At 40.5% G+C, this 14,147-nt stretch overlaps 1 protein-coding gene across 1 annotated transcript in view; it reads right to left on the bottom strand.

The window, feature by feature from the left end:
- Positions 1-14,147, bottom strand: part of PIGF (phosphatidylinositol glycan anchor biosynthesis class F) — a 55,861-nt gene that overhangs the window by 848 nt on the left and 40,866 nt on the right. The window lies entirely within an intron of this gene.

Below are 14,147 nucleotides of genomic sequence, written 5' to 3' on the forward strand. Positions count from 1 at the left end.
GTTTGGTTGACTACACATAGCAGCATGGACTTGAAAAGCAGGCAGGGCAGTTTCATAGTTCCTTCCTACTGCTAGTCAAAGGGGAAGTATGGATGCTGACTGCACATTTTACACACAGCTCAGCAATCAAAAAGCAGGCCCAGTTAAATGCAGGCCCCACTGGGATTTACTGCTTAGAAAGTCATTTCATTTCCTACTACAAAGACAGAATTGGCTCAGTATGGTCAACTCATTCCCACAGTGCCTCAGGTAATGGGGCAAGCACTAGAGTGGATTTTTTTTTTTCCATATTTGAATCTAGGGGGAGAGGGAGAAATCAAAAAAGTATTTAAATTAAAGCCCTAATCTAGCCTAGAATGTGGTGATTAGAGCGTAATTACCATCCAATAACATCCCGTCAAATGAAGAGTCTCACTATGTTGGTGACAAAAGATAAATTTTAATTCCTATTGCTTTTATAATGATTCCTCCATCTTTTGCCAGGACAACCCTTACTATGTCTGTGGAACAATTTTCTCCATTTTGAGGCAAGTATACAATGTACTGTTCTTCTCCTGTCTTCAAGGTGGAGGAGAAAACTGGGCATCAGAAACTTTCACTTTCTAGCTTTTCGCTCCAGGTCTTGGCTTGTGCTTCATGAGCAGCAAAGAGTGTGCTTGCTCTTTATGGTACCCATCTTCCTTCTGAAGTCAGCTTTTTCCTGGTTTTGATTCTGTCCATTATATCGTTCTGGTTTGGGGAAGCGTATTTCCCTCCTATCCTCTGATCCTGGGAAGTTTAACTCGAATAAGAACTTTAGTCCTCTGCTGTTTCACCTTCCTTATTGTGTGCAGTTTTGTAAGCATTATTTGGAGGTCTTTAGGAGTGTAGCAAAGATGACTATCTATAAATGAGATGCCTCAGGTACTCTTTATTGACCTTGATTCACTTTCAATTTATGGCCTGTTTCTATTTGGTAATTTTGTTCAACAGTGTCATAACTGCTGCCGCTTTTAAACCAAAGATTTGCTCATTTTCATTCATTAAGAACGGCATTGCATCTCTTTTGTATAAAGTCTTGATGTCTTCACACAATAAGGTATTACATACATTTAAAAATAGCGTAGTGTGCTTTGTGGCCTTGGGTAAGATCATGCTTCAACTGGATCTTTGCATTTCCATTATCAGGTTGAAATCAACTTCAATAAGTTTCAGAATTTTACAGGTTTACAAAGCAAAAATCTTTGCAATGATATAACAAACGTGTTACCTTCTGTATGAAAGTGCCTCTTGCAGTTCCACTAGTGGTAAGAAGAAACCATTTGTATTTCAGCCAAGTCAAATACCTCACAATAGCTTGATTAACTTGGCTATTTTCTGTGTGTCCAGTTCACTAACTCTAAGTGATCAGTGACCCTTTATTAACTCTTACCTACGTTAGGTGAATTCAGGTATGTAGGTCCTCCTCTGCTTTTCACAAGTACATGTTGTTCCTGGTGGCTTTTGGAGTCTTTCATCTTTCCCCTTGTGAATCAGTATCCCTCACAGTCTACAGCAACTCTCTTTTTTGCCCTATCCATGCTCTTAGTGGGTCATTCAACTGCTACTATGACTTAAGGAATTTTGGGGGATTGTTATAGCTTCTCCTGGTCCAATTGTAAATTGCATCAAACCTGGTGTAAAGCTCAACATTAAAAACTCTCCTGCATTCTCAATCACTGTCCAGCACTTCATAACTTTTTTTTTTAAATATTACCGTCACTTTCTTCATAACTTCAAACGCATTCTTCCTTGCTTCCTTTTGAATCTGTGCTAGTTTACTGCAGAAGTTTATAGACCATGCCATTTACAGACCTCTGCAATCCTCCCTTGGCTTTTAGCAGCGCACACTCACACTCACACTCTCTCACTTTCTCTTCCCAGCAGCTAAGTGGAAGGGGGCAATAAGAGACAAGGAATGCCACACTTCCAGTGGCACAGAAGGGAAGGATGTTGGGCCAGATGCTCAGCCTGACTGCAGTCCCTTTGCACTGCTCTGATGGCACAAAGGAGCTGTAAAGCCAGTTTTACTTGTCCTCCCATGGATTCCCCAAACATAGGGGGAAAATCTGCAGCATGTACAGATTGAGCCTAGCGATGTTGTGTTCATCTTCCTCATAGCCGTCAGCATAAGGAGTGAAACAGGGGGTTGAGAATATAGTCAGAGCCCTTCTGCACCATTCTGACCCTTGTCAGCTGGAATGGCCCTTGAAGCTGACTTGCAGCCAGATGGAATTTACAGGAGCCCAAAGGCTCTTCTAGGTTGAATTAGCTGCTGGCTTGCCCCAGGACTGAGAAACTACAGAGATGACAAAGTGGCCTCTGCTCCTATGGACTACTGTGGTAACTGGGGTCACAAAACAATCACAGTGCAACTTCCTCCAATTGTGATGTGTCATGGCATAAGTGACTTACAAAAACACTCATGACACAATACACACAGCAACTGTAACTTCACTGATTCCCTAAGGGCTCTCCTGATCTTCAAGGCTGAGTATTGCTGCTCTCAATTGTTTCCTGGACCCTCATTCCCATAGGTTCTAATCATTTTCTGCTTTGCCTTGTTGAATCCAATTAATTTTCCTGGTCAGGCTGGATTCTCCCTGGTTTCTGCATTTGCCCTCGGTATTTGAGTTGGCTTCCCTTCACTTCCTCATACCATGTATCAACTATCTCATTGGGGGCATGACAAAATAGAATCTAAGCAGTAAATACGTCTGTGTAGTTAAATAAAAGATTTTGTTCTACTTTTAAAATGTATGCAAGTATTAAGCTCATGCAGATTGCAGTCCCCTCTCAAAGCTCATTCTAGGCCTCAGAGAATTGTAGAGGACTGTACACAGTTTAGTTTATACAGGAGTTAGGGCTGCAGAGACACCACCTCACTGGTTCCCACATTAAGGGTGGGTCAGGAACACATAAATAGGAAGGTAGGCTTTATCCTCACTTCGGGTCAGAGAGAGGGGAAAGTTTCTGGTTGAGAGACAGGGAAAGCTATGACTTCCTTCAGACAACTATCACAAATTGTCCTGCTTCTGAGATGCCAGAATAAACATCAACCAGCATCCCCACAAAACCCATGAAAGCAGCCGGTTTCCATACAGTATACATGTGGAAAATGGCCAATTCGAAGGCGTATGTAATTATGAATCAATTGAAAAAACTGCTTGGAAAAAAAAAATCTAACATCCACTCACCAAAAGCACCATTTTAAGGGAGGGAGCATGGTCCACTAGTTAGAGCACAAGACAGGCTTTCTGGATTCTATTCCTAGCCTGGCCACTGACTTGTTCTGTGACTTTGGGCAAGTAATTTCTTTGTGCCTCTATTTTACCACCTGTAAAAAACAGATAGTACTGGACTCAAGAAACCTCCATAAGAAGGCATTATAGAAATGCAAGGTTACTATCTGATAGTAGTAGGTTTTCATCTTAACAATGAGTCTAAGTATATTGTAGACTGGATTGTATGGTATGGTCGCACTGCTTGTGGGTTTGGCCCTGTGGGACTGTTAGCAGCCCATATATGGCTGCTCTGACTTATACTGGGTATCTGGCCCTGCACTCAGAAGCCTCAGGATTTGGGGAGAGCAAAGGCGAAGACTGCTCCCCTCATGCACCTGACTTACACTGCATACTCATTGTCTGCAGCTGGGGATTTGGCCTAAGATCACACAAGGGGTAAAAATGTTATGTTGGTTAGTACATTCTCTTATTTGTATTAGGTCTTCCACAAAAACATGCAAGCATTCAGATTCTGAGGCAGGGTCCAGTCCCGTATGGTGCTGGGCACCTGTCAACTCCCACTGTCGTCAATGAGAGAGGAGGGTGCCCAGAATTGCACAGGGAGGGTTTAGCAGGTTATAGGATTACACTGAAGTAAGTAGCACTGCAAAACCATATACCTGGATAATAAAATTGGAACTCGTCATGATTGCATGATTACTTTGCCCTTTAACATGTAACTCTCATCACAAGGAATAAGAGTTGCATCTAGGCAATGCTAGCAGCACCACTTATAGTTAAAGTTGCTCAATGTAGTGTATATAAATTGGGCAGCTACCTACTAGGAAAACAGGGATTTATTTTTAAAGATGCAAATAGCAGATACAGTGATCTACTGTAAGTGGTACTTACAATTTTTAATAAATTAAGCCTATTCTTTAGACATTGTATAAGGGCACTACTTTGATTCCTGAACTATAACTTTAATTTTTGTGCATACTATTTTACAAGATCCAGTCTAGAGCTGTCAATTAGGAAGCTATGTAAGTAATATGATTACATAGATTTCAGTTAGATATTGACTGAATAAATGTGCATAGTGATTTTTTCCCCCTTGCACCTAAGATGGCTTACAGGCTTATATGTTGAACTTGTAATGTTATTTCAATATATGCTTTAACTTTTTTGTTTTTTGGTGCGGGGAGGAGGGTTTGCATGCATTTCTTCACTACACCATGTGTCTGGTCACATGCTGTATGTACAGCACACGATGAGTGGTGAAGAGAGAACTTTTTATTTGGCAGTTATGGCTATTAAACAGCTGTTTTTAATTCATAGAAGTTTAATGGGCTCTGCAAGTTCTCCATTTCCCATTATTAAAGACTCATGTTAATGAAGAAAAATATAACCATTAAAAAACAAATCCACGCCTATTAAAGGAAAATAAGGTCCACAACTCCTACTGCTTCTCAAATGACATTTGAGTCCTGCTTTTCACTTTTTCTATCCAACACCCTTTTAAAACAGTCTTTACACTAGGTAGTAGACACAATAAAGAAACCCTTTGAGCTCAGCAGTATTGAGCTAAGAATTAGAGCAGCAGTACTCAGACTTAAGAGGTTCAGGAGCCAAATTAGTGAACATTATCCAAAAGAGCCACAGTAGTGTGAATTCATTGTTTCATTAACTATTTTTATACACATATATATTTATTCTCAGAGAAAAATGACTGACCAAGCATCACTATTTTATCAACTACAATTGGCTAACATATTAAAAGTCTCCTGATTGGTTAATAATTAAATCACATTAATATCATGCGCTGCAAAGACCTGAAAGAGACTCATTAAAGAGCCATTTGCGGCTCGCGAGTCTCAGTCTGAGTATCACTGAATTAGAGTATGTCTAGAGTTTGTGTCCAGTTTTAACGCTACTTAATTGATTGCCTCAACTTGAGTTAACAAACACAGCTTTATTCGAGATGTTCCACAGATGTTTGTTCCAGGGGCCATCTAGGCTAGTATTTACAGTCAAGTTAGTTAAATCAAGCTTGATGGCAAACCATTCACTTGAATAAAAGCAGCATCACAAACTCTAGATGGACCCAAAAGTCATACTGTATAAACAGGAACCATGAAGGTCTCTTCACTCCTTTCTGGTGTTTCTATGATAGAAGTAACCATAATAAGGGCAGGTCTACACTACAGGGTTAAGCTGACCTAAGCTGCATAGCTCCAGCTATGTTATTCACATAGATGGAGTCGACGTAGCTTAGGTCGACCTACTGAAGTGTCTACACTGCACTGAGTCAATGGGAGACACTCTCCCGTTGGCTTACCTTACCCTTTTCGTTCCGGTGGATGTGCTATAAGTCAAATATCTGTTTCAAGATCATCTATTAGCTGCTAACAGTGATAAAGTCAACTTAGATAAAGACTACACTAGGTAAAACCAAGTATGTACATTAACTCAGGAACAGACCTGATAGTTTAACAGTTTGGTGTTGAAAAATATAATAAAACCAAGACTGTCACATTCAAAATCCAATCTCTGTCAGGATATGTCTATGCTTAGGCCTAGTCTACATGATAAAGTTATGTTGACTCAGCTGTTTTACTCAGGGGTGTGAAAAATCCAAACCCCTGAGTGACATAGTTAAGCCAACCTAGCTACTGCTTCTCAGGGAAGGTGGATTATGTACACTGATGGAAGAAACCCTCCCGTCAGCATAGGTAACATCTATGCTGTAGTGTTTCAAGTGTAGACAAGCCATATAAACACTACAGCTGCGCCACTGTAGCACGTCTGTATAGACACTCCACTACAGTGATGGGAAGGGTTATCCTGTCACTATAGTTAACTCACCTCCCCAAAAAGCAGTAGCTATGTCGACGGAACTGAGCTAGTGCTGCCTACAATGGGGGTTAAGTTGACATAGCTATGTCTCAGAGAGAGACAGCTGTGCCGGTCTAAGTTTTTTTGAGCGGGGGGTGTGTGTGTAAAAACCAGGCCTCAGTGAAGTGTGGGTTGCTGGGACTATTAGTTGTATGGCATTTAGAACATGCCTGTGGTGTTGGGCTGTAGCCACACTACTGTGTGCTGCAAACGTTGGGTCTCTCAAGCTCTTCAGCATGGAGGTGGCTCAGTAAGCTCTCCACGCAACATCTAGGTGCAGCAAGAAGTCACGCTGGTGCTTGAAGAGGAACTCTTCCTTTTGAATCAGTACTGAATCTATGGTCTAGGGTGTTAAAGGGCACTGTGCTCCTCTAGACACCATTTTTCAAGTGAAACTTAAAACAGAGGGCCTACCATCTATGGTGTCCTTCTAATAATGAATAACTTGAAATGCAGCAAATTCTGAAAGAAAGTTAAAAGTGGCTTTGGGTATGAAATCTTTCTCCTGCCAATTTTTATTGTTTATAATCCCATTTTCTTATTTTTAATGTTTTCTCTCTCTCACTCCTGTTGCTGTGCAAGTCCACATAAACTGACTATACCTAAAGTGCTGTCAAAGACAAAGTAAATAAACTGAAAAAATACTGAAGTAATTTTGTCTCTAGGTTTAAGTATTACTTATAACAGGTACAAAAAAATCTGGACACCAGTGAGATTTTTAAACTGACTATTCTTTTAAAGATCTCACAGCGCTTTTTGTTAGACTAGAGATGTTAACTCAATGTCTGGGCAAATTCCAACTACAATAAGTATTTTGCCTATTTAAATTCTACCTGTTCCAACAGGCTACACTATCCATCACCATATTTGACTCGTGTAGAGCTGCTTTGTGCTATCAGCTATCACATTCCACCTTAGTGGTGATATTTCCATAGTGGGTAAAAACGTTTCCCCTACGTATTGCAGGAGGGTTTTGTGAAGCTCACAGTAATTAACTAGTGTTTGTAATATGCCTTGAAATCCTGGGATGGAAAGAATTGTGTGTATCCTGAAACTGTCAACAAATTGTAGAAAATGAAGTTATTTCCTATTGACTAGAACTATCACTACATTACCGTCTTGTATCATGGGGTTAGACGCAACTAGATTTTGCATACACAAGTCTTTGAATCTTTTCAAAACTTAGGATAGCTTTACTTAAAGGAATACAATTCTCAGAAAAACACTGCACCATATAGTTTAAAAAAATCTTGTGACCTATGTCAAACACTTATTCTACTATTCTGGTAATCTTGTGTGCTGAAAGATTTATCTTGGGAAACATATTGCAGATATTTTTGGATTTTACAGAAATGAAATTTACAAAATAAAGGTCTGATATGCAATCCTTACATCTATGGAAATTTTGCCTCAGTTAGGACCGCAAGATTGGGCCCTACACTCATCAAACATTGTAAGCCTATAACCTTGCTATTTACACACTTACATTTATTTGAAAATATTGGAATCTTCTTGTAAGGCATCAAATCACGCAAGAATTTGGTTAAATTTCATATTTCTGATTAACAGAGGATCTAATAGAAAGACACTTAATCATTAGGATCCCAATTATGATTTTCCACCATATATTTTGTCTCTAGTGGGAGTGCTTTACATGAATTATTTTTTATTTCCATTCTGAAAAATTGTTCAGACAGTGAAAGAATGTTGACATTTTATTTTTAATACTATATTTTGTTCCTGTTAGGAAAGCTGATGATTAATTGCTTAGAATATAATGTTGTCTGCTTTTAAAAATGCATTTTCATGTATTTTTTCATATATAGACAGGCCCACTAGTCTACATAGCCTCTTGTATGCTATACTTTTTCAAAATTTAAATCTGAAAAATAAAATGGAGATTTTGGAGACACTTGTATTTTTTTTTTTATTTAAAAATTTTGGTATTGCTGTCTAGATGATGTAAGTGGTGCATGGAAAGGAGGTAATTTGTTTGTCTAAGATCAGTAATGTGTCCAGGTTTCTGGACTTTTTTTTGAGAATACAAATCTTTCCTATTTGAATCCAGAGTGTGTAAAAGTTTGTAGTATTTAAAAAGAAAGTTAATTCTGGTAAAATACTAAAAAAAAATCCAATCTTGATTTAATTGTTCAGTCGTAGACTTCCTTTGACTTGAGGCAAATCACTTAGTTTTTCTATGCTTCAGTTCCCCATCTGTAAAATGGGGATACTTACTTCACAGGGGTGTTGCAAGGATAAATACACTAAAAGATTATGAAGGACTTTTGAGATCTACTGATGAAAAGCCCTATAAGAAATATGCATTATTCCTTATTTATTAAATCTTAACCACTGAACAGGTAAGACATAAAAATAATGGCACTACAAACTTCCTCCACATAGCCACTGGCAACATATCTGAAAGAAACTTCTCTGGCCAATCATTCCTCAGCCTTTCAACTGAGATTGCTGATGAGGGTGCCAGTGTTGATGTGGAACAGATGTCCACAAAGAATTAGACTAACAACTCACTTAACACAGTCACTTTAAAAATTACTTTTAAAGAAAGGCTCTCAGGAAGATGGAAGTGGTGTTTCAGTGCAGTAGGAGCATCCCTGTGTTGACTGCAGAAGCATACCCATGAGAGAAAACTAAGAGTACTCTACTCAAATGAGTACACTGGAATCTTCTATTTAAACAATGCAAATGAAGAGAGAAGGAAAAGAGGCAGTAACTGCCTATTCCTACTGACAGCTTGACTCAGGGACACTTCTGGAGGAAAATGCCTGATGGGAACTTCAGCGGTAGGTCTGGAGATGACTTATTCTGGCTCTCAAGTCCAGAGGAACTTGGACTTGGTGAAGCATTTGCTAAATCCTGAGCTAATCAAAATACACATCTATCAATTATACAAAGCTCATTTTGATATGTACATCTGCTTATGTTTAACAGCTCTAACTTCACTAGATACCATTTAATACTTATCCTAAATCAGAGCACTACATTTACGAACTTGTTGAATTTTTAGAGTCTGTAGCTGATTTGATGTTACCTCATCCCAGGACCGTCACAGAGCCAAAGATCAGCACTTAAATTCAGCTTGCGATGCCTCTCCTCAACCATGACTAAACATGTTTTACTATTAATGTACAGTTTGGCTCAGCCTACAACATCCATTAAAGAAAGACTAGTCCAAATCCTAATCTATGACCACAATTCTGTAAGCCATTTTATATAGATTCTAGGTGAGAGTGGATCAGCATCCTGGAAATGAGGAGAGTCACCATGTTTGCTTTAACATTCAAATCCAGGTTTGCCATATAGCAGTGCATGTGCTATCATTTGAATGCTAATCATACTTTAACATAAATCACACAATTTCTGTGTAAATCTCTCTCATAGTTAAAAGATGATGTCCAAGTCTGCTTTGTATAGAAACCCAGTCCATTAACAAAATGTAAGGTTTGGTAATAAGAGTCCAAAGTAAACTATACAGGTAATGACTATCTGAGCAGCTCATTAATGCTGTAAACATGTGGCAACATACACGTGAAAAGATTGAGAGAACGTAAGATAATTCTGGAAGTAGTGCTACTTATGGTTAGTCAGAGGCACACTTCATTTATCTGCACAATTTAGTGAATAACAGCAGAAATGTTGTAGGCTTACTTTGAGTGGTGACATTACTTTTGGCTTGGGTCAACAAGTACAAGATTTCCACCTGCTGCATCAAAAGCTAGACTCTGCCACACTGCGCCTCAGCCTATTCTGAGGAGCAGTTCTGACAGAAATTTCCAGTTGTCTTCTCATTCCATTCTGGAAGGATCATCATTTTACACAGATCCAATCACCAGTATTACAGGAATACTCAAGCTTTCAACAGCTGGAGAGCTACTTCATCACTGCAGTTATGAAGACACAACAGACTGTCCTGGAAGTGTGCTGTGATGTTGCATCAGGATTGTCTCAATATGTGACAACATTGCATCAAGGTGATTTAACACTGGCGTTGCAATACAACAGCACAATCCTATGTCAATGCCTCTTTTCTTCCCACCCCGTCTCCTCACGTGAAGACAGAGAGTGAAGGGTCCATCCTCTTTCATAGCTACAGGGAAAGGAGATCTCATTACTTTCTCTCGCTTCCCATGTGACCAGTGGCAGCACTGGAAATACTCCTATAAAGAATGCTCTTACTGTTGGTGCCCAGGACCCAGGAATGTCTATCAGACCTAAAGATTCCATGAGGGCCTTGAAGAACCATATATAGCTCAAGTAGCTGAATAGTAGATCTCAGTGTTCTGTTGCAGAGGTTCTCAAATTAGGGGGCACAGAATGTGTTGGGGGGAATTAAAAACCTTAAAGGGGGGGAATCCAAAAAATGTACTGTGCACATTTTACCCATAGCACTGATTAACTAACAAAGCTGATTCCTCCAGCCATACCAGGTCCTCAGATGGCACTGTGTATTTGACTCTAGATGGTGCTGTGCATATTTATGGATTTCTGTTAAGCTTGCACAGCATTATACAAAGTTGTTACTGTCTGCTACAATGTGGTTTGCATATTTAATTGTAAGAATCAACCACAATCACAGTTTTGCTTTGCTCTTATTGCAATGGATTGTTGGTTCTGTTTGAATCAATGCCTTACGGATTCTAATATTTAGTGAGTTGCATGTTGATTTGTTTTTATCGGTATATGTACTTGTGTGGCAGGGGGGTACAAACTACTATAGACACAAAGAAGGGGGGCGCGATTACATAAGTTTGAGAACCACTGGTCTATTGAGTGGGAGGAAAGAAAAGACCAAAGTTAATGCTGTTTCTTGAATAAGCTCTCTGGGAATGCTAACAGATTCCAACTCCAATATATTACCTCCATGGGACATCTCAGTTTGACCGGGCTGAGGGCAATGTTTCCATTACAAACACTGCAAAAGTTTGGCCAGGACACCTTTTTTTATCTCTTACAATTTGGTGACCAGGTATTTTTGAAGTCCCTGTTCATATAATCTCTCAATTGGTATTTGTCAAGTAGTACAAGTCAAGCCCAGGTTAATAAAAACCAGCCTATAAAGACTGGTTTCTACCCCACTGACCATATCATTTTTGTGTTTGACTACATTTATTAAGATAAATGAAAATATACAAGCTGTTTTGCATTAAAAAGGCTTCTTCCACGTTCCCCTATAAAGTGGACCATAAAGAACATTAGCATTTAAAAATGTTGTCCCCCACAAGCAGTCTCCTATCTATGGCCTACAGGATTGACAAGCTGCATGCTGTATGGTTACTCCATAAGGTGCCCAGAAAGAGATGATTAAAAAGGATACTCAAGTACTTTACGCCCAAAATTTCAGTAAGATTTTCACCCCTGCTGAAGCTGCCATATGCTGGGTGAAGGGGCCAGAATGACAAAGGAGCTCTGAAAACCCTAGATACGGGCATGTGAGAATTCCCCTGACACAAGAACGGAGGAAGATGGCCTCAGGTTGTCTTTTGTGGACTCTCTCCCAAGCTCCACTATAAGGCACATACCAGAGGTGAGGGCAGGAGGGGGAGGTGAGTGTCAGGGACAGGGAGGTGTACAGCCACAGTGCATAGCGCTGCAGAGGTTCTGGACAGTACTGCTGCCGAAAGACATCCAGTGACAAGCTACTGTAACTTAGAAAACTGCAGATATTCAGTGTCATAGTCTTAGGATAATTTCACCTGTATCCCCCCACTTCCTGTGGTCCATTCCAGGAGTGCCTAGTAGTCAGGTCACAGATCTCCAGTCATCACTTGTCTCTGGGCAGGGATCCTTGTCCCATCCCTTGAGAAAGGGGAGAGGAAGAGAGGAGGGCAAGACCGCAGGGCTCCCTGCCTTACACTGTGATATCCCTGGCAAGCCAGTCTACCTAAAGGCCAGCACCTGTGCTTGGCTTTCTCTCTCTGAGAGCTATGAACAGTGCATTACTAGCAGCTACAAGTTACCACAAAGTTATTTCCAAGCAAGCACATTTATTCTCAAGGTAAAAGCACTGGAGAGAAAACATATAAAAAATAGATTTAAACAAAAATTAAACATACCAGAATCACTTGTCATACTTATGGGGCCCTAATAGGCCAAAGAAGGGGCTCCCTTGGACAGAAAGACCTGTCTGTTAGCTGTATCAGAAAGGAGGCCCCAAGTCAGTTTAAATGCAGCCTTTTTATATCTAAAGCCCCTTCTTTATCTGTTAGTCTCTGGAAGACCCAGTTTGAACAAATATATGCAAGCCTCCCAAGGGATGGTACCTCTAGAGGTATTTACAACCTGAGTGATTCACTTTAATCATCCCCCACTGGTTTTAGTTCCTGCAGGAGCTAAAAGCAACCATTATCCCCCTCCCCTGAGCTGCATACAATTCCTGGCCCACAGTAATAAAGAGATTATTTATAACTTTAATACAATATGTTCTCCAAAAGATGCTGCATGCAGTTGCAATATTTGTCACACTCAGCACCTCTGACTAGCTGGCAACACCTGTTTAGATGCCTGAATATAGATTCAGAAGCCCAACTTTAGCCACTCATGTTTGAAAATTCTGACCCAAGTCTGTATTAGCCACACACAAAAAAGTTGTCAGGATACTGCCAAACTTGGGTCTCCTACATGTCAATATTTGGAGCTGTATAATCAAGAATTACATATATTTACATTATCTGTCTTATCTAATTAAGGTGTGTCTTGTTCATCAGAATCTATTCATTTTTCATATCTCAGCTCATACTATTGGTATATAAGATACAGACATATTGCACAACTTATGTGAAGTTGTATATATAATTTATTAGTGAAGTCTTCAAGATATACGTTATCTAATGTAAGGTCAATATTCTGACTTAGATCTTGTGCAATATTGTATTAATAAAGTATTTTTCAAGTATACAACAATTTTCATCCCACAGGAGACCGAAGTACATTGTTAGGGTCAGATTTTCTGTTGCACTCCACCTTGCAAACTTAGCAAAGAGTCCTCTGGCACCTTATAGACTAACAGACGTTTTGGAGCATGAGCTTTTGTGGGTGAGTACCCACTTCGTCAGATGCAAACTTAGTTATACCAGTGCTGATTTGGTAGCAATATATGCTCTTTGCATGGGTGTAAACAACATAAAGATCAGGGAAATGCACAAATCTGTCCCTATTGTGACAAAGTTCCTCCTCTGTCTTAGTGGGTCCTGCGCTTATTGGCAGATTTGCTCACCTCAGTGATCTTCCCCACAGTCTGGATCAACTCCTCCTGTGTCTGATCAGGAGTTGGGAGGTTTGGGGGGAACCTGGGCTCGCCCTCTACTCCGGGTTCCAGCCCAGGGCCCTGTGGATTGCAAGCTGTCTATAGTGCCTCTTGTAACAGCTGCATGGACAGCACAACCCTGGGCTACTTCCCATGGCCTCTCCAAACACCTTCTTTATCCTCACACAGACCTTCCTCCTGGTGTCTGATAACGCTTGTACTCTTTGTCCTCCAGCAGCACACCCTCTCACTCTCAGCTCTTTGGGCCTCTTGCTCCCAGCTCCTCACATGCACTTCCTCTCCTCTGGCTCCTCCCCTCTGACTGGAGTGAGCTCCTTTTTAAACCCAGGTGACCTGATTAGCCTGCCTTGATTGGCTGGAGGTGTTCTAATCATTCTGTCTGCCTTAATTGGTTCTAGCAGGTTCCTGATTACTCTGGTGCAGCCCCTGCTCTGGTCACACAGGGACAGAAACTACCATACCGTGACCAGTATATATTTGTCTCTACCAGACCCTACCACTGGTCTGGGTCTGTCACATATCCTCCCCTGCTTAATACCAAGAGGTTGGGCAGCTTGGAAAGCCAGACAGTGCACACGTGACAAGCCATCGGCATTGCTGTGACGGCTCCTGCTTGTGTTAGCGACACGAACTGAAGGTTGGAGGGTAAGGAACACGGTCACCCTTGTGTTCTTCTCCTTGTTCCGCTGCATCCATTGAAGAGGGGCGTGGTTGGTCACGAGGAC

The sequence above is a fragment of the Chelonoidis abingdonii genome, chromosome 3 (genome assembly GCF_003597395.2).
Source record: "Chelonoidis abingdonii isolate Lonesome George chromosome 3, CheloAbing_2.0, whole genome shotgun sequence".
In the NCBI taxonomy this organism is placed as follows: Eukaryota; Metazoa; Chordata; order Testudines; family Testudinidae; genus Chelonoidis; species Chelonoidis abingdonii.